This window comes from Hyla sarda, chromosome 1 (genome assembly GCF_029499605.1).
Source record: "Hyla sarda isolate aHylSar1 chromosome 1, aHylSar1.hap1, whole genome shotgun sequence".
Lineage (NCBI taxonomy): Eukaryota > Metazoa > Chordata > Amphibia > Anura > Hylidae > Hyla > Hyla sarda.
Window position 1 is genome coordinate 561,649,589 of NC_079189.1, and position 22,239 is coordinate 561,671,827.

Genomic DNA, 22,239 nt, shown 5'->3' on the forward strand with positions numbered 1-22,239 from the left:
TCGTCAGGGGGATGGATGACAGAAGATTTGTTTTATTGTTTAAGAATAGAAAATAATTGACTTCCATGACTTCTCATAATGGAGGATATCGAGGGATAAACTGTTTTGCATGTATTATGGGTGTAAATAGCCACCTGGGGGGAGATTTATCAAACTGTTTGAGAGAAAATGTGGAGTGATTTCCCCACAGCAACCAATCACAGCTCAGCTTTCACTTTACCTCAGCTTGTTAGCTGAGCTGTGATTGGTTGCTGTGGGGAAATCACTCCACATTTTCTCTCACACAGTTTGATAAATCTCCCCCCTGGAGTATAAGACATGACAGACAATTAGAGGAACACCCAACAGAGGTTTGTACATGGAGCCCAAATAATATGGGCTATAAACAAGGATATGCAGAATGCAAACACTGGAAAGTGGGCCTAGGACAATAATAACATTTACGGGGTTAAATAGGGTTTTTCATATAGCAAGTTACATGTTATAGCAATTTTTCCCAACGAGAGTTCATCCAGCTGTGGCCAAACTACAACTCCCAGCATGCCCGGACAGCCGAAGGCTGTCCGGGCATGCTGGGAGTTGTAGTTTAGCCACAGCTGGAGGCACCCTGGTTGGGAAACACTGGGTTATAGAATGTTTAATATACTGTATTTATTTATTTATTTATTTATTTAATGTCATTAAATTTATATATATTTTTTTTTTCTGCAGCCCTAATCTGTGCGATATACTGTAGCTTCCATAACAATGGCTTAGGCTGCATTCACATCTCGTTTTTTACATACGGGTGCCGGATCCGGCTGGGGGAGGGGCACACCAGGCGCTCCCGTACCCCAACCTTTTTTTACTCATTTACTTTAATGAGCCGACCGGAGTCAAACGGTGACTCCGGTCGGCTCAGTTTTTACCCGTATCCGGTTTTGGACTGGACCTAAAACCGTAGTATTTTTTATTTAAGAGCCGAGGCAAGTGCTTTCTATCTCCCAAAGTGCAAGAAAAAGTGCAAACGTGTCACACAAAAAAATTGTGTACAAAGGATGCGGTCTATCGCTAAGCCCTTCTCCAACAGGAGAGAGGCCCCCCAACAAACCTACCCTTCACCTCCAGGCCAAAAGGCACCTGCAAGGATCTAGGTTTGATGCCCCTTTTCGCCGAAGCTACTAAGGGGCTGAAAATGCTCCTGGCTTCAACGTTAGCCAAGGTATCAGCCGAGGAGACATATACTGGTGGCATCTTGACCAAAGCCAAGATGCTCAGGGGTTGCAGGGAGGTGAGGAACCTAATGGCCATACACACCTCCCCTAGACCACCAGGAGGGACGCCCACAAGGGCTACCGCATCCTGACAATCCTGTGTACAAATAAAGACACAAACTCATGGTGAGACCCGGAGGTAACAGGTCACATCGGGGCAGCCATCGAGCTGATTCCTCAGAACCAGCCTCGGAACGCCCCGGTACACCTGCTCCCTACCATGCAGCACCCATCCCCACCAGCTCCATACTGGCGTCGCCTGCCACCAGCATTAAACTGATAAGAACAGATACTACACTTGATCTTAGCTAAGAGGCCGAGAAGCGATGGTTTTAGGTTCGGTCAGGAAACCGCATACGGGTCAAAACTGAGCCGACCGTTTGACTCTGGTCGGCTAATTAAAGTAAATGGAGTCACGGGCTGATCCGGCTGGGGTACGGGAGCGCCCGGTTGGCCCCCCCCCCTGCCGTATCGGGCAACCGTATGTTAAAAACGAGGTGTGAATGCAGCCATAGCTGGAAGTTAAACATTCAGAAAGGCTTCCCTCATCGGTTCTTTCTTGCAATGCATTTACACCAGAATGTAAAAATATGCAAACTCATTCCACATGACATTCAGTAAAGTTTGTTCTATCCGGATATTTAATTACATTAAAAGTAAAGATTTTCTTTTGCTTTCCTCATTTCCTGAGTAACAAATGAATCCTTTTTCCTTTCTTCCCGGCCTCTCAGAGATTCATAATTAGGAGACACTTATTATCCCTTATGTGTCTATTTGTCTAATGAGCACATAATAAACAAATAACAAAACAGAACAATAATCTCATTTAACTGCGTATTACAGGATCTGGGGACGGAGCAGCTCTGAGCTTGTTGTTTCTAAAAGAGATAGAGACCTGCCTGACTATTCAAGAGGAGAAAGGGACCGAGGAAATGGTCTTTTTGTCTGGGGATTTATATAAAGAATTATCCATCTATCTATCTCATATCTATCTCATATCTATCTATCTATCTATCTCCTATCTATCAATCTATCTATTTATCTATCTATCTCATATCTATCTACCTCATATCTATCTATCTATCTATCTCATATCTATCTCACATCTATCTCATATCTATCTATCTCATATCTATCTATCAATCTATCTCATATCTATCTATCTCATATATATATATATATATATATATATATATATATATATATATATATATATATAATATATATATATATCATATCTATCTATCTATCTATCTATCTATCAATCTCATATCTATCTACCTCATATCTATCTATCTCATACCTATCTATCTATCTCATATCTATCTATCTCCTATCTATCTATCTCATATCTATCTATCTCAAATCTATCTATCTATCTCATATCTATCTATCTCATATCTATCTATCTCATATCTATCTCATATCGATCTCACTCCTATCTATCTATCTCATATCTATATATCTATCTATCTCATATCTATCTATCTCATATCTATCTATCTCATATCTATCTATCTATCTATCTATCTATCTCATATCTATCTATCTAGATCAAGGAAGAAAGCAGCACTCCCGAGTTGTGAATGGGTGCCTCCGAGCCAGGGTCCTGGTCCAGGATCCTCTGTAAGTACTTTATGGAAAAGGCAGTGGCACTCCAGGTCGTGAAAAAAGTGAGATTATTTATTCATCTCAATGTGCAGCGACGTTTCTATGGTCTCACACCATCATTCTCAATGATAGTCTGAGACCATCGAAATGTCGCTGCACATTGAGATGAATAAATAATCTCACTTTTTTCACGACCATGAGTTCCTCTGCCTTTTCCATAAAGTATCTATCTATCTATCTCACATCGATCTCATATCTATCTATCTTTCTATCTCATATCTATCTATCTCATATATATTTATCTATCTCATATCTATCTATCTCATATCTATTGATCTATCTATCTATCTATCCATCTCATATCTATCTACTTATCTATCTATCTATCTATCTCATATCTATCTATCTACCTATCTATCTATCTCATATCTATCTACCTATCTCATATCTATCTATCTATCTATCTATCTAAAAAGCACAGGATCAGTTGTTAGTATGGAGTATACAGGGGTGCAGGCAAGGAATGGGGTCCCAGGTGCAGATCGCTTCTATCGATGCAATACTTGGAAGATAGCAGCACATCCAAATGGTTAGCTTATAGCTGTCTATCTCATATCTATATATCTCATATCTATATATCTCATATCTATATATATTCCTATCCCTTCCTCTCTCTCTCTCTCTCATCTATTTATAATCTAATATCTATCTAGTTGGTTGAAAAATGTATATGGACTAGATAGAAAATTGGATGATTGATAGATAGATAGATAGATAGATAAGAGATAGATAGATAAGAGATAGGTAGATAAGAGGTAGGTAGGTAGATAAGAGGTAGGTAGGTAGGTAGATAAGATATAGGTAGGTAGATAAGAGATAGGTAGGTAGGTAGGTAGGTAGATATGAAATAGATGCATACATAAATTTGCATATCATTTAACTTAGTGACTTTTAAAGATTTATAATGATTGTTCTGGTTAAAGCTCCTATCCTTGGTATCTCTGATGGGATGACGTGACGTGCGCTAATGTTCTATGATATATACAATGTAATCTCTGCTGCTGTTCCAGGGAAATTAAACAGGGGGAAAAAAAACATAAAACAGATTAATATTTTTCCTGCTCCAAGTTTGGGTTTTCTCCAGATTCCATGTGAGGTGAATTTATAGCGGCAGATGGAGGCGAGGTAAATGAAAGTTTATGAACTCAACCCTTTATTGACTGCTCAGATTGCCTGGGTTTTACCTTGACAATTCCTAAATTAAAATAATCTATTATCCGTCAACTGAAATAAAACAAATATAAAAAGATCAGGAAATGTTTATTATCATAGGAATAAATGTAATTGAGCAAAACTAAAGTCATGTCAATAGGAAGAGCTGCGCTTCATGTAGATGGATAAAGACAGGAAACAGCTGATATCTTCTGCCGAGCCCAGGAAGCCTTTTATTTCTATTTCGGTCTCATTTCTTAAGTGTTTTGTGTTTATATAATGGATGGTAAAGATATGGTAAAGTAGGCTCTACTAGACTGTCACAGGTCCTTACTGGAGCATGCTTGTTCTTGTAGTTCATGCCTAGATATGGGGGTTGTTATAGACAAAAGTAATCATGGGGCTTATAGTTTAAGCATAGATAGTGACATGAAATGGGGAAGGGAAATAGTGACAGGTCTTGTAGTTCTAAATGATCCAGGAAGAATGAATGTCCCTATGCACTGATACTGCTTGTATTATTATCCAACCCCACCATTTCTCCTCAACCATTTCATCCCCCTTAACATGGTGCTTGGGTGCAGGGGGAAACATTAAAAAAATAACCTGATGCTTACCCAGATCCAGTTATCCTCCGAGCCGTCCCGATGTCTTCTGTGATTGCTTCTTCAGAGACTGGTTTCAGGACCGTCCTGCTTAAACAATCACTGGCCGAGAAAGGACTTCAATGTGTCAACTGATTGGCTGAGCAGGAAGGTCCTGCAACCAGCTGCTTGTGGGAAGCACAGAGAAGAAACTTGGACAGCATAGAGGAGAACTGGATTTGCGGCATATCTACAGAGGATCAGGGCTATGTAAGCATCAGGTTTTATATGTTTCTCCCACAGCCCAGCATCATATTACACACACAGAGGGATCAGATGGGAGGTGGGATGCCGGACATACATGTGGGTTGAGGCAGGGCTGCAGAAATTAAATTATGATCTATTTATTTACCCATCTATCTAAGGGGACAAGGAAGAAGACAGGTAAATGATGACGTTGTCCATATGGTAGTATAGTTGTAGCAATGTTACTGTAGGCCCTGGCTATTCTAAAGAGATGGGTTGATTTTGAAGGGGCACTGACCAGATTAGAGATGTCTGAAGTGGACCGGTTGTGGACAATATGCTGGATTTTCTGAACAGTGGGAAAAATCAGACAGTGACATTTATCTGGTTCTCCCTTAACCATAACAGCAACAAGTAGATGATAAAAGGGGACAATATAAGGACTTCTTTACGGGACAGATGTTTTGTACTCTTTATATCTTGTACATTTATGACCCTCACTATCATTATCATTGTGTTCTGGAAGGTTTTCTATTTACATGAATGCCCTCATGTAGCTATTCTTTACATATATAAAGAATCTCACAGGAGAGACACATAATAAACACAAAACTGCAAGAGAAATGTCAATTGAAAGGGGAGTTGGGATGGTCGTGAAAGACAAGCAATCGCTCCGACTGTGAGCGAGAAGTAATTACAGCTACATAAATAAACCGGAGCGGAAAAAAAAATCTTTGGAAAATCTAATTACCATACAGCGCTGTGGGTTTCAACCTTGGCCAAGTACAGACCTGATTTACACTCTGTCATAAAAGCCTAGAGAGTTGAAGAGCGCTCCCTGCTACGACATGGCACAAGGACAGTCTCCAAGGGATGAGGAAGTCTGACCCTAAAGGATGCGCTCAGTCATTCTTCAACCAGTCTTTCTGCTAATGACTTCTTGTGTGTCAGTAAGAGGCAATGTCTTAGAACGCCTTGCAAGACTCTTTTAATGCCAGGCTGGTCCACAAACAAGGAAAATGATTTCCTAACTAAGCTACATACTTATCAATCTAAGTATGTCCCAAGTGTGTTGTAGTTATAAACCTTGTATTACAACTTGATCACTTCAATATATACATATATAGTACAATTTTGTCCTCTAAGATCTAATAACTTCTTTTCTTAACCCTGATGTTAAACCAACCTGAAGATCAGGGAAAACCACAAAAAACCCATCATGATGTCACTATGGCTTATGCCTAATGACATCGTCGTATCATGTTGGCATTACCAAAATCTGGTCACACAAACCTTCCAGGCTTCTGTTGTCCTGATTTTATAACATTCTTTAGTGATGTCATCTTGTTCTTGCCATCCTGGTTAGTCTTGACTGATGTGAACCAATGTCTAGGTCCTGCATTCAGTTTCTTTATCTTTTGATTTCTGCCCAACACTACTCTGATTCTTAGTAGAGTCTCTGGCCTCAACCCTGACTATGCTTCCAATTTAGCTGTTCTTGTGTTCTGGGAATCAACACCAATCATAGACTATTGTTAGTTTCAGCAATGTAGAGAAGACCCTGAGATCAAGAGTTAAGACAACAGATTCCTTAGAATTAGCTTTATAGTCTAGAGTGGTTTCAACCAAGGTTGATTATCGCAATGAAAGTTGATCTGAGTCTGATGGTGCCCATACATTTAAGAACAAAGTACCTAACAACTTTGACAGGGCCAGACAACTATCTTAAAGAGGCATGCCAGAGGTGTCTGACAGCAGCTTATTGCCTTTTTTCGCATCAAGAACACTTGCATGCTTGACAAAGAGCAGTCATGTGTACAAGGCAGATGAGAGGGCTGATTTCCAGCTAATTGAGTGTTCAACTGACAGCTATTAATGGTGTATGGCTGCCTTATGGTCGACGTTACTTTCATAGAGGTGCCCCAGATTGGAACTTTACATGCAACAATTTGGATCTGTTGCTTTCGAATTCCCTCCCATTGTCTAATAGGCTTAAATGGGACATGGTGGCAGACATATGGAGCATCTGGCATAGTTTAGATCCACCATAGTTTCACCAGATTTATCAGAAGCTTGCTCACCAGGTGGCAACTGGATCACTGGGTAAATGATAAGTAACCCTAAGATGAATTTACAATTGATGAATATCATCTAAAGATAGGAGCTTTCGATTCATCTGAATGTTATAGAGGCATCATGGTCCAAGGCACTAAACATATTTCTTTAAGTTTGGATCCTACCACAGGTTTTTAAGGCGTATGAAAAGTTGTTTTTACATTAGTGAAAGCTGGGACATGAGGATCTAAATAATCAGAGCTCTCTGGTCCAGTTGTGTACTGTACCATCACTGCACCATCTGGAACACTGTATGAACGGATACTCATTAACATCTTAATGACCCCAAAGAGCATACGAGATTTAGACTAATAGCTGGCATGTAGTTTAGAGGGAGAGACCACAAGTGTAAGGAAAAAAGTAGACCAGGCAACATAGCCGAAAAATTCAGCTGTGAAATGCATGAACTTCTATGAGATAGAAATGATTGTAAAAGTGAAGAACAATGCCAGAGGTAGTGTGGACTGTATCTTAATTGGTTTTGGATGAGTTATAAGAAGTGCTGTAATATTACTAAATAATAAAAATAATCCTAATTCCTAAAAACTCTGATCCACTGGCAAATCCTAAAGAATCCTAGAACTGATCAGTAGAATAATCAACTGATCAGTAGAATAATCATAGACCCCTGTTATAAGGATGGGTAAGAATGAAGCATGAAATATCTTGGATCAACTATTGGCTTTCCCACACTGGAATTGTCCATTCAGCTCTTTCATTCTTTACTTCAATGACCAGGCTAAAAGTGAATTAGGGATTCACTATGGAATATAATAACACATATACAGTATATATTCCACCAGGGAGCAAAATAATGTATTCACTGCATTATTTATATTATAGTCCATATAATATGCAGCACTCATTTCAGCAGCTACGTACTTGTCCAACACTTACTGTATGATATTTCATTAGATAGCAGAGAGACTTAACCAGTTCATATTATCGAGGAAAATTCTGAATATAAATAAACACAATTGTCTGCAATGAGGTAAAAATGCTGTATTTATCTGGCTTACTGCATGCCAAGGCATTAACTCCGAGTAAGTCATCCATGTACTCAAAAACAACTACTGTATAAACATTGAGAGTAGTGAATCACAAAATACTTGTCTTCAATGATATTTACCAACATAGCAAACAAAAAATCCCTGACCTGCCAACCGGTGTCAACCGTGTGCCATGGCTTTCTCCGAGCTGTGGTCATCATGGCTGGGTCCTGTCCTAAAGCTCTCATTGACATAATCGGAGATGCAAGAAAGAGTGGCATGATACTAATTTTTTTGAGAGAGAAATCCCCAACATGCTCTTAGACCTCAAGTACATTCTTAGACCTCCAACATGCTCCGATGAGTAACAAATGACCTAATGTTATCTTCAAACCAGTTCTGTTCCATGTACAACATAAGTTACCCAAAAAGTCCAAATAAACTAACCTTCTTCTACTCCTCTACTTTTAGGCTGGTCTTATATATTAGACTAATGTAGGCCAGATCCATGAATTTCGGCAGGACAAGCCAACCATCAAAAGTGTCTAGGAGTGTTTTGATTTTCTTTCAATGGCAGATGCTGGGAAAAAGTAAGATCAGACTAGACTGTTGGATTTCTACCTGCTCAATATTTTTGTTCTCAGGGGAGAGGTGTCTGTCAGCAGCTTAATATAGCCGAATATAAACATATATGGGAAGTAAGGATTGGTAATAATAGCTGTCCTTCATATGAGTGTATAACCAATTAAAGTGTATGACCAACTTTACAGTAACTGAAAGTCTCTAAGATACCATCAACCATAAATAACCATAAATGTTTCTTTGTTGAAAGATTATAGTCTTAAGTGTATATATCAAGCATTCTCTGAAACAAAGTTAGAATTTTTCCTAATAATAATAACAACAATATTTATGAAGTTTGAGAATTTTTTTTACATATCTACATGTAGCCAGTGTTAGATTGAGGCATGTTTGGGGGTCTCAAGAAGCACTTGACCTGCTTTACTGTCCACTGAAGAAAAGGTTGTTCTTGGACCTCAGGGGTCCCATCTTTCTCCTCCCAGAATCATGATTTACAAATGAACTCTCTGGTCCTTGAATTTACACTTGTCCAAACTTCCTCATCATGGCTCAACCCACTGTAGTATTTTAGTATATGTTTTATATGGAACTAGATTATATTATAAAGACTCGAATGTCAAATTCAACAATATTGTCAATCGTGTAGAACCAGTATGGCTGGCGTTGACTTTAAAAAGAACAAGAACTGTGATGTTACTTTGAGAAGAACTTGATAGATCTACAAATTGTTTTTGAGTGTAGGACAGGCCGATGACCTCAGACAGCGAGAAGACACCACGTCTGATGATGAATCTATGTCCAGACGTTGCTGTCTGCTGTGGTCTTACGACGTCTGGTTTATATTCAACAAAGTATGTTTTAAAAGAATCATTCACATCAGACACAAGGACATGAGGACATGATCATGGATTCAGGTGATGTCACCAAACGTTCAGCCCTTACACACATCTTGCTTATTTGACCTCATTTAAAATTAGGCATTACAAGGAAAAGCTTCATAACAGTGATCAAATCTGTCTGGTCTTTCCATCCTCAACTTTCAGCAAGGTTCTTTCACCCTTCATCTCCAACCTTTATGATTTTAAATACAGGAAAAATCTCCTTCACCCTATGATATCTGTGTTGAGCAACACTTTCTAACTTGGGTAAAACACATATCGTTTTTTTCTACAGCAATAAAAAAAATGGGGCACAAAGCTCATACTTTATACACTATTTAGTTTAAAATAGTTTTATTTATTCAGGCACTGTTGTTGTTTCAATATGGTATCCTTTATTTTACATAAGTACAAACACATAGGCCGGCATTTATCATTGTAGGTGTAAGGGAAGCATTTTTCTAAACCTTTTTTTGTTTTCTGGTAATGTGTAGGAGCACCACATTTATTAACCCCTTAAGGACGCAGGGTTTTTCAGTTTTTGCACTTTCGTTTTTTCCTCCTTACCTTTTAAAAATCATAACCCTTTCAATTTTCCACCTAAAAATCCGTATTATGGCTTATTTTTTGCGTCACCAATTCTAATTTGCAGTGACTTTAGTCATTTTACCCAAGAATTCACGTCGAAACGGGAAAAAAAATCATTGTGCGACAAAATCAAAGAAAAAACACCATTTTATAACTTTTGGGGGCTTCCGTTTCTACGCAGTGCAAATTTCTGTAAAAATGATACCTTATCATTATTCTGTAGGTCCATATGGTTAAAATGATACCCTACTTATATAGGTTGGATATTGTCGTACTTCAGAAAAAAATCATAACTACATGCAGGAAAATTTATACGTTTAAAAATGTCCTCTTTTGACCCCTATAACTTTTTTATTTTTCCACGTACAGGGCGGTATGAGGACTCATTTCGCACCGTGATTGGAAGTTTTTATTGGTACCATTTTCGTTTTGATCAGACTTGTTGATCACTTTTCATTCATTTTTTAATGGTATAAAAAGTGACCAAAAATATGCTTTTTTGGTTTTTGGATTTTTTTTACGTGTACTCCATTGACCGTTTAATTAACGATATATTTTTATAGTTCGGACATTTCCACATGTGGCGATACCACATATGTTTATTTTTATTTTTATTTACACTGTTTTATTTATTTTTTTATGGGAAAAGGGGGGTGATTCAAACTTTTATTAGGGAAGGGACCTATAACACTGCACACACTGATATCTCATGCTGATCACTGGCGTGTATTAACACGTCTGTGATCAGTGTTATCGGCGCTTGACTGCTCCTGCCTGGATCTCATTCACGGAGCAGTCATTCGTCGATTGGACATCGAGGAGGCAGGTAAGGGCCCTCCCGGTGTCCTGTAAGCTGTTCGGGACGCCGCGATTTCACCGCGGCAGTCCCGAACAGCCAGACTGAGCAGCCGAGTTACTTTCACTTTCATTTCAGACGCGGCGGTCAGCTTTGATCGCCGCATCTGAAGGGTTAATACAGGGCATCACCGCGATCGGTGATGTCCTGTATTAGCCGCGGATCCTGGCCATTGGTAGCTGCTGGGACTGACCCGATATGACGAGGGGACACCGCGTGAACCCGCGGCATATCGCGGGAGCCGGCGGAGGATGTACATATACGTCCTTCGTCGTTAAGGGTTTAAATGGTCACAGAGCATTTGATACATTTTGTGCAGGTCACATTTTCTGAAATTTCTCTCTTCACATGCAAAAAAAGCTAAGCCAAGTCTGGGCTGGTGTAGTTTTAGAGACTTTTCAGTGGCTTTGCGCCTTTTTTGCGCCTTTTTTTTTCCGCAGCCCGAACACAACAAACTGAAGTCACTTTCCAGTAGACTACTCCTTTAATACAATATCTCAACACAATAGCAAAAACCTCAGCAGGCTGCAATTTACATCATGACCACCGGTTGATGAAATATAGACAAAAATAGTATAAACCTCTCCTGATGGAGTAATGTAAATTCATGTTTTGTTTTATTTTTATTTTTTTTAAGTTGGTCATCTCTTGGGATATGCAGAACCAAGAGTAAAAGTAAGGAGACATCTGAGTAAAGGAATTGGGAAGCCATGGAACTGAATGTGTACAAGGAAATTGATAGACATTAGAGATTTGCTAGTTCAGGACCCCTTACCATTTAGGCCCCATTTACATGACATTTTTGGGCATTCATCAGCAAAAAGTGATACTGAAAAACAGAAGTGTCCCTGGTAGGCCAATTTACTTTAACGTGCAGAATGTAGTCAAACTGTGACTATGTACAATAGATGCCTTACAGAAGAAATAAAATCCCCCTATTGGCGGTGGCTATCCTGTAATATCTCACTTATAAATGAGCCATGCCTTCTGGTGAAAAGCTAATTTGCATAACCCTTTTCACACAAAGCATTGCTTGGCTTATAGGGCTCCCCATGCCAGCGATCTCCACATTACCCCATTTAAAGTTAGACAGTAAAAAAGAAGAGGTTAATTTAACTAACATCTGTGTTTCCTTTCTTACCTTTCCTCTCATCTCAATATATCCCAACATTTTTATGTATAAAGATGACTTGTTTACGTTGTGATCCTCCATCAAGAGTTGTTTATCCTATGTGAATACCCAGAATACCCAGTTTAGGTTGGTACATGTCATCATATGTATCAGATCCCATAACCTGAGGTGCTGCCTTTTATGATCTATACCCCCTGAGGAACCCTTTTCTACAACAGCCTATAGGGAGAAACACATAGGAGGTATGACTTTTTAAAGGCTGTCCGAACATGCTGAGAGTTGTAGTTTTGCAACAGCTTGGGGCACCCTGGTTGGGTAACGCTGCAGGAGTGAGACGCTATTAAGAAGAACTCTAGCTTTTATTACAGCCTTCATGTATTAAAGCTTGCAGACATCGCAGTTGTCAGCTACGGCAGAGACTGTGAAGCCCTACCGCATGGCCTTTTGTTAAAATCCAATATAATTTTCTGCACAACAGCTGTAAAACAAAGAATTAAGTTAGTACGGCCCTGAGCACAGAAGCTCTCCTAAGGGATAATTCACCATGGTACAGCATAGCAATTTACTGCGGAAGACGCTCGGTGAGGCTTCCTTTCTGCACTAAGGCTGTCTAATTGCAAACGCTGCCTTTTAATGCCCGATATCTAACTGTGCAGTGAAGCATAGCTACATACCTGGCACAATATTAGTTTTCCACTGTTTTGTGCTCCAGGTAATACGAACGGACTGTATACTTCACAAAAAGGATCTCTCCCGTGGGAGTTGTTTTCTGATACAACATCGTAGAGAGAAATCCACGGAAGATGTTTCACCGGAGAACTTCAAGTATACGTTTACAGCCCAGGCTCTGCGACAACTAATTTCTTAACCCCTGGGGTGCCGGAAGGCAGGAGCCTCTTTTTGTTAAACAAAACTGTTCTGGAGAATTGCTTGGATTATGTAAATTGTGTAGAACCCTGCATAGCCTCGTGTTGTTTTAGGCTATGTTCACATGGGCTAATGTCCGCATGGAAAATCTCTGTGCAGACACTAACCAGAAAGCGGAGCGCCGGCCCTAGGAATGCTCGGAAAGGCGTTGTCTTATAGACGGCAAGGCATTTCCGTGTGAAGTTTGCAGAAAGAATAGAAATATCTTTTCTTCCTGCGGACACCAGAATTTGAATTTCTGGCGCAGAAATTCTGCTATATGAACAATGCAGTAGACTCTCATTGAAATCAATGGGACTCTGCTTCTGTGGAATCTCCATTGTGTGAACATAGCCTTAGTCTGAGAAATGTCAAACCTACTATCTTTTTTAATTATATGTTTTCACTTGTGCTACGGTTGGAAACCATCAGCAAGCTGGCGTTGATTGAACAATGCATGTATCTATCTACCTATCTATCTATCTATCTATCTATCTATATATATATATTTGTATATATATATATATATATATATATATATATATATATATATATATATATAGAAGCAGGTGGAGCAGCACTCTCAAGTTGAACTAGGTGCAGTGGGTGCAGGCTGTGGATGGGCCCTGGTCCTCGGGCCCCGATTAGATACAGCAACCAAGTAAACGCAGCAGCACTCCAGCGTAGTGAAGAATAGTGACTTTTATTTATCCCCAAAATGCAATAGCGACGTTTCAACCACCTCACGTGGCCGTCCTCAAGTCCTTTTTATATATCCATAAAAAGATGAAGGCAATGTTTGGGTCATCACAATGGCCATTGTTGAGCCTTGACATCTCAACATATGTGTATATATGTATGTTCCGACATAACTTCCAAACGGCTGGAGATATTACGAATAAACCTGTTACACATTAATTGTCAAATAGAAATATAGTACATTTTAGGGATGTCCCGATACCAACAATCTCCATAGCCCAAGAGTAATGTGATCAGGAGATGTACCGGAAGTCTTATGGTAAAGTATGAGTTAACTGTCGGACAGGCAGGTGCAGAAAACGGCTAGTGCGAGGGCAGGGAGAGGGGACAGGCAAGGCGGGAAGAGAAGATTTATTACATGTCAAATAAAAATATAGTAAAGTTTAGGGATGTCATGATACCTACAATCTCCACAGCCCAAAAGTAATGAGGTCAGGAGATGTAACGGAAGTCCCATGATAAAGTATGATTTAACTGTCTGGCAGGCAGGTGCAGAGAACAGCTGGGGCAGGGAGAGAATATTTATTGCGGGCTGAGAGAAGAGTGAGTGGGAGAGAAGACATCAATGTAGGGGCAAGGAACAGGCATGGCTGTGCTGCTGCTGTGAGGAGCGTAGGGAGGACAAGTAGCTTGTTGCTGCTGGGGCTTCAGGAGACTGGGAAAGCTGAATGGCATGCAATATGCATGTCACTCTGCTTTCCCAGTCTCCTAAAGAGCTCCGATATGGCTGCTTTTCCAGACAGATACTCTGTTCAGGAGACTGGGAAAGCTGGGTAGCAGGCAGAACACAGGACAGGGCTCACAGTACTCCCCCAGTTTTTCCAATCATCTGAAGAGATTATCTGTCTGATGAAGCACCCATATTGGCGACATGAAGAGAAGTAGCGGATGCCACTTCTGTATTTCCTGAAATGGCATTGATTTAATGATTGATTAGTTAATTATTAATTGATTATTTTAAGGTGGGAAGATGTCTCCAGTAAAATGTACAGGTATAAGCCAAGTGGAATCAAAGAGGTTCTGGGCAGCACCAGCTAGTTATTTTAATAAAATGGCTGTATGTTTTACACGGCTCCATCTGAATCCGCTGGAGTTGCTGCCAATAAGTTAATTTTTTCTAAAATTCAATCAGGGGGCACTCCTTGTATCATCATCTCTTTAATCTGTTTAATATAAAGACCACCCAAAAAAAAGTGGTCTTTAAATAAACTTTCCCTCTTACATGCCTTTACAGGTGTTCTGCTATGAATGGTCTGAGGGCTGGGTTGGATCATTAACACCTTAATACCTCCTGCCAGACATTACATTTACATATATTTATCTCCTGAGAGCATAAGCCTTAAGCTAGGATTACGCTGAGACTTTCCGTAGCGCTACTGATTGATTTTAACTATTGAGTGACGGCTGCAGTCCACAACATTGCATGCAGCTCAAAAGATGCCCCGGACTGCAACTGGAGCTCAATAGTTATAGTCAATCAGTAGTGTAATAAAAAGTCTTGGCAAAACCCTAGCCTAAGGCGGCTTTTGCATTTGGTGTTTTGATGAGGTTTGTAATACAGTTTTGAAGCCAAAGCAAAGAGCAAATAACAGAAGGAATAAGAATATATATATAAGAAACAAATATTCAATTCTCTTTTCACTTTCATCTATTTTTTGTTTTGGCTTAAAAAACTGTCTCAAAATCTTAAAAACTGCCCATAGGCATTCAAATGCTAACAAGATTGTTTGGGTGTCCACATGTAAATAGGCTGCAGGCTGCATTATGATATACAATCCATATGAACAATAGAAATAGGATCCTCCTGTTTAACTCAGATGAGTCAACCAAGACTAAACCTCCCCTTAAAGGGGTACTCCCTGCTCAGCATTTGGAACAAACTGTTCCGAACGCTGGAGCCGGGAGCTCGTGATGTCATAGCCCCGCCCCCTCATTGCAAGTCATAGCCCTGCCCCCTCATGACATCATGCCCTGCCCCATCAATGCAAATCTATGGGGGGGGGGGGGGGTGACAGCTGCCACGCCCCCACCCATAGACCCTCATTGACGGGGCGGGGTGTGATGTCATGAGGGGGCAGGGCTATGACATCACGAGCTCCCGGCACCAGCTCCAGCGTTCGGAACAGTTTGTTCCAAACGCTGAGCAGCGGAGTACCCCTTTAAGGTGACCAAACACCTGCAATATGTGTTGGCCCAATGGGCATTTGAAAGACCTTCACCTCCTATCCTCCTTATACAAATGTGTGCTCAGATTGGCGAAGCATGCATGTTTTCTCAATGTGGATAGGGGTATATGCAACTGCCAGATTCAGCAGCTTGTGGCCCTTGAGATCAAAAGGATTAGACATTAAAAGCCAACATGCCCGATGCTTCTTTCCTCCAAGATCTTCTGTTGGGGTGGAGAAGGCACATCTTTATAGACCCAACATCAGTGTCCTAAAGTGATCCTAAAATTTGAAAAAGGATTAACTTTTATAAAAAAAAGTTGACCAAAGCCACCAATTTTGACAAGACTGGCTGAACAGCTAAGGTGTTTGGGGGTCTCACAATTATACCCAGTCAGATTATATTGTTATACTGCGGCAGTCTGTAAGGGGTCTTACATACAGAACGCATAAATGTTTGGACAAGCCAACGTTGTGTATGGAGGGATCGGTAGCTGCCGGCCAAAGGAATGTTTGGCACACAGCTATTGCAAGTTTATGGCCATCTTTAAACTGTTGTCAGGACCAACTGGGGGAGACAGGGAGAGTAAGCCCTAAATTGATCCTGAAACCACTCTCCCTGCCTACTTGCCCATCCATCCTAAACGATGGATCGAAAACTGGGCGCCGGTCCCTTCCTGCGCTTAAGTGCAGTGGAGTAAAAACACACATACACATAAATTTGGTCACAGACCAGAAATGGAAAACTACTAGACAACCAGATATACAAGACAGGATACAAATACTAACAGGGCAGAATATAAACAGGCAAACTGATCAGGAACAAAAAAAAAATTGCTCACAAATAGGTACAAGTATATAGGACAAAGATCAGATCAACCAAACAGGATATAAATATAGGACAGTATTCACACTGGACACAAGATAAACAAACTGGACACCCCACTTCACAAAAGGAGTAGCCATTAATAAGAAAGCCAAATAGGCTACTGGCCAGCGAACACACTCCACCATGTGGACAAAACGCTGACCCAGTAGGAAACAGGAAATGGAGTCATCGCCACTCCGAGTTTGGAGGAGCCCTTGTTTGTTTCAGTCTTCACGTACCTGATGTTTTGCACTGAGATGTACAGTTAATCATCATCATCATGAGAGTGCTACGTCAATTTGTATTCCTTCTGCCATTTATTGACCAGGAATCAGATATCGTCAAGGATAACTAGAGTACGATTGATTTTCAATTTTCGATTCTGCCTGCCTCCCCCCTCCCTTGGTAGAGATATCGAGGCCAGTGACCATCAATGACTTTCACGGCTCTAAAAGTAGCCAAGTAAACTTCTTACACCTCTGAGGTTGGCCGCATCCTTACTTTGTCGATAGACTTGAATTGTCCTTCACTGATATAGTCTATTTAACACATTAGTAGGGACTTCATTTCACGCACCAGGCCACAATACAGTAGACTCCTTGCCCAGCAACAATAGAGACACCAGCCATCTTAAAGAAGCCCATAGTGAAGTGTATACCTCCTCTACCTTTACAGCTACTCTTAAGAAGGTCATTGGAAGACGAGGGGGGGGAGATAAAATTGTTCTTACAAAGACAAGCGTTGGGTGACCTTATGCTAATGAATGGAATTCACTCAGCAGATGACTCATTCCCTGCGCTTCCTTTATGCCTGTTGATTCATACTTTCCATGTCTCACTTTTGCATCTGGATTCTTAAAAGCATTTGCTAGAGGACGGCCCTCCTGCTGGAGTTATTTTTTTTTTAAGTTGTATTTCTCATTAGCATAGTGTCACCCCTGAGCCGCCAGACGTCTTCACCTTGGCTCGACTGTTTGATTTAATGCCATACATGGGGATGGTTTAATGCTCGTCTCGCCAGTAGAGACACATTGGAGGGGAAGGGATGTTTTATGTCGACCCCCTTTAAATATGTAAGACCATGGAGATGGCAGTGACACGCATTACACATGAAGGGACAGATCACATGCTTTCCAGGCGCCGTCTGTCTAGATCACCCCTTGTCGTCATGTGAACTGTGCGAGGTGACGGTAATGAAGAAGAAATTATATTATCATTAAAACAATATTTGTCTATGTGCGGAGGGAGAATCTAGGGAAATGTTCTGATTGTTTTAAAAAAAGAAAGCAAAAATGTCAATGTAATTCTATCTAACTCGCTATCTATCTATCTCATATCTATCTATCTATCTATCTCATATCTATCTATCTATCTATCTAGCTCATATCTATCTATCTCATATCTATCTATCTCATATCTATCGATCTATCTCCTATCTATCTATCTTATATCTATTTATCTAATCTATCTATCTATCTATCTTATATCTATCTATCTAGCTATTTATCTAGCTCATATCTATCTATCTATCTATCTATATTATCTATCTATCTTTCATATCCTGCCACTATAGTATTTCTGTGTGTTCATATCCTTTGTAGACCTATCAGGAAAAATCTCATTTGTTTTTTCCAAGGATACCAGATCATAGAAAAAGCTTTTATTAAACCTCAGCCGCACATTTAAAGGCTTTGGTAAGATTAGTGCTGCTTATATATCTGCCTTTTATATGCATTTACCCTTTTAGGGGACAAACTGAAGATCTGTATTAACATATGGCACATCTCGAAACACGCCCGGGCAGCGGACACCATACAACAGCATAATTATTAAAATTTCTGATTTATTTGACTGCGGTCTGGAAACTTTGAAAAATGTCCCAAGCAACAACGTCTGCATCCACATCTGATTTGCCAAGCGGCGGTGTAAGGAAGTGATATGTTGCTATGCTCCTGGGTACTGAAGGGCAGAACAGCTAAGTAACCAGTCATTGTAACACATTACCTCAGACATCATAAATTCACTTCTTGGTGGGACTGGAGCAGCACAATTAACCCCTGCGACTTGGTGGGAGGGGGTTAACAAGTGGCGGCCGGGACGGGCTGCATGCAAATATTAATGGCGTGTACCATTGCTAATTTATGATTCTGACATTGAGAGTAATAATTGCCTTGATGTTCGATGAGGGAGAAGCAGTCACTGTTGTATTTTGACAACAGTAATATAATTGCCCAATGCTGCTGACAGCTTGACAGATTCTACTCTGAAAGCACCGCACATGACAGAAAACCCAAAATGTGCGCGCAGTCAAAGAGCATACAAATGAGATCGGAGAGGCCTCGGTTGGTGGAAGGAAAACAGGGGAAAGGCCTGGAGACAAAAGGAGTGAGGATATGATAATGGTTTAGTCTAGTTATTTATTTATATTTTTCCTTAAATTTAGTCAAGGGTTAAAAATTCAATACAATATTGTAACAATATGAATCCTCGACAGGATGCAATTGACATCACAACCACAAGGTGGTTACATATCGCATAAACAGCTTCTGACAGAGTATTACATTGTATTTATTTATTTATTATTTATGTTGTATTTGTTTTATAAATAAATAATATTTAGGGGTATGCTGGTTAGCGGATATACTAGAATGCCTGTTGTGTAATGTGCACGGTGGGATTTGCATGATGCAAGTTGCATTCCGCCCTTGTCTGTGACAATGTAGCAGTATAAAGAATATAAATCAAAATTTAGGATATAATGTTATTTTAAGTAAAAAAAAAAATTCTATTTTGTCAATAATGCCAAGTATTCTTTTAGGCGCATATTATACATTTTTCCAACCATTTAAACCCCACCTAAGGCCACGCCTCTTTAAAGAAATGGTGCTTGTGGTGTTAACAACGAGACACTTTTTCACAAAATGTGAAGCAAATTACACACAAAAAAAGCAAAGGCAGCATTGAAAATCTCCCACTCTTGGCTTTATTTTATAGATTTTTTTTCTCTCCTAAAGAAAGGGGAAGATCTTAAAGCTCATGGTATATTGTTTCACCAATATATACAGTAACCCCCCCCCCCCCCCCAAGCATAGAGCAGCCAGTAATTGCCCCAGAGGTTAAGGGGGGGGGGGTTATAATAATTACAATTGTTTATTAAGAAGTTTCCCTAGGGATGAGAAATAAAATAGACCCGGACGATGGCCCAGGAGAAGACAAGTCAATGCACAGAGGTGATTAGGGGAGCGGTGGGAAGATTGAAAGGGAGAAAACGTGCCCTTGGTAGGTGACATGAAGGATTCTGGGAAGTTTTTTTTTATGTTACTTCTGTAAACTGTGCAAACTCTCAGCAGTTGCTTGAAGGCAGCTAAGGGCTACCTTACATCATCATTAGACTGGGAGAACATGTGATGTGCCTTCCAATTTGCCGGCGCAATTGGATAGATGGCTTTGTTGAAAGGAGCAATATTCCGGCAGACTACGAGTGACTGCTTTCTTCCCCTGGTTGCATGCTGCCTCGCTTAGTATTTCAGATTTTTCGCAACTGTAATTGGCGACACCCTCGTACTGAGAGATACAGCATGAAATGATATCACTCACACTGCGAAATCCAGCCCTCCTATTGTCCTATCCAAAAATAACAGGCCAGAGAAAATCCTTGGCAAATGCAAAAATAAATAAATAAGGTTCTGTGCTGTGTTATAACCCACGTAAAAGATTGTTCAAGAAGACCCATAGATTTTTTTTATCAGCCTGAAGAAGAAAATCCTTTGGGAATTTTGTTATATGGTTATGCATTGTTTACAACTTGGTACTGTATATGATTAGTAAATAGGATTATAGGAAAAAAATACAATAAATAAATCAATCAATCAAACATTAAAATATAAAAAAGATCCAAAAGTTTTTCCATGAGATTCAAAAAGAATCGCAATGTTTATAGAGAATTCAAAACAGACACAAAGTAAAGGGGAGGGGGTACTGCCATTTTTAAAGGGGAACTCCGATGCTTAGTGTTTGGAACAAACTGTTATGAACACTGGAGCCGGCGTCGGCTCGTTACTTTATAGGCTCGTCCCTTCATGATGTCACACCCCGCCCCCTCAATGCAAGTCTATGGGAGGGGGCGAGACAGCTGTCACGCTCCCTCCCACAGACTTGCATTCAGGGGGTGGGGCGTGACATCATGAGGGGGCGGGGTTATGATGTCACAAGCTCCCGGCGCCGGCTCCAGTGTTCGGACCAGTTTGTTCCAAACGCTCAGCAGCAGAGTACCCCTTTAAAGACACGAGGATGGATGGATGTACATTTTTCGGATGTGTTTTTCCACTACTTATATCATTGGGCTCCAAACATTGGGGGAGGATCACTACAGAAATGTATAGCAATGAGGTTGTACAAGGGTAAATTGCCCCAAGGATCTGGACCCTGCTTGCTTTTCCTACATAACACAGGAGATTCCGCCCTGAAAAGGGTGCACCCACTTCAACTGTTGACTTGTTGTATATCTGGTAAAGATTTTGTATATATATATATATATATATATATATATATATATATATATATATACAAGTGTAGGTAGATATGCAGGATGGCACTATCAGCAATCAAGGTAGCTCACGGGTTAACTCCTCTCAGGTCACTAGCATGTAGATGTCTGTGCAGCAATGGAATACTATCAATCAAGTCAGCGGTGGTGCTGGAAGCAAGTATCGAAATAGATATGTATCAATAAGTGGTAATAACAGAATACAAAGAATATCCGCACTCACCGCACAGAAAGCGACTGGATGCTCCTAGTTAGAGACGCTGATGGACCCGGGTGTCAGACCATGCATAGTGCTCAGATAGCAAGGCTTAGCCTCGCTATCTGATCGCTATGCATGGTCTGACACCCGGGCTTAGCCTCGCTATCTGATGGATATGCATGGTCTGACACCCGGGTCCATTGGCACTTCTAACTAGGAGCATCGAGTCACTTTCTGTGCGGTGAGTGCGGATATTCTTTGAATTCTGTTATTACCACATATATATATATATATATATATATATATATATATATATATATATATATATATATATATATATGGTCCCCATTCAAGTCAGTAAGTTCCTTTGGGCCCATTGGTGTCAGTTGTGCTCTGACCTGTTCTAGGAGCCGAACAGACCAAGGATGGGTTGGGGCAGTGTGAACCTAGCCTTACAAGGAGTACAATAAATATCATCCTATCCCAGGCTTCTAGGCTTATATAGAGAATGACAGATGTACAGGAAAGACTTACATGCAACAGAGAGTTAAGAAAATAAGGGTAGATAATGGAAAGGGTCCACAGAATAATATAAAACATGGGTTAGGTGCCATTTAGAGGATAGATGACACTATAGCTATGATAGTGCAGGAACACAAATCCTAGGTTGACCGGTTGCAACCACACAGTCTGGAATTGAGACATGACTGCGGACCATGAGAACATGCAACATTATTAGGTTCCAACTTTT

At 40.3% G+C, this 22,239-nt stretch overlaps 1 protein-coding gene, 1 long non-coding RNA gene and 1 pseudogene across 19 annotated transcripts in view; 1 reads left to right on the forward strand and 2 right to left on the reverse strand.

The window, feature by feature from the left end:
- The window catches only part of CELF4 (CUGBP Elav-like family member 4), a 1,140,249-nt gene that overhangs the window by 776,494 nt on the left and 341,516 nt on the right, over positions 1-22,239 (reverse strand). The window lies entirely within an intron of this gene.
- LOC130293815 (uncharacterized) overlaps positions 1-22,239 on the forward strand; it is a 56,313-nt gene that overhangs the window by 30,909 nt on the left and 3,165 nt on the right. The window contains exon 1 of one of the 2 annotated variants that reach the window (XR_008848305.1): positions 256-350. The exons of the other annotated variant lie outside the window; for it this stretch is intronic. This is a non-coding gene — a long non-coding RNA (uncharacterized LOC130293815). Of the gene's footprint in view, positions 1-255; positions 351-22,239 lie in introns of those variants that run through there. 2 annotated transcript variants of the gene reach the window in all.
- LOC130343062 (U2 spliceosomal RNA) lies at positions 1,491-1,581 on the reverse strand (annotated as a pseudogene).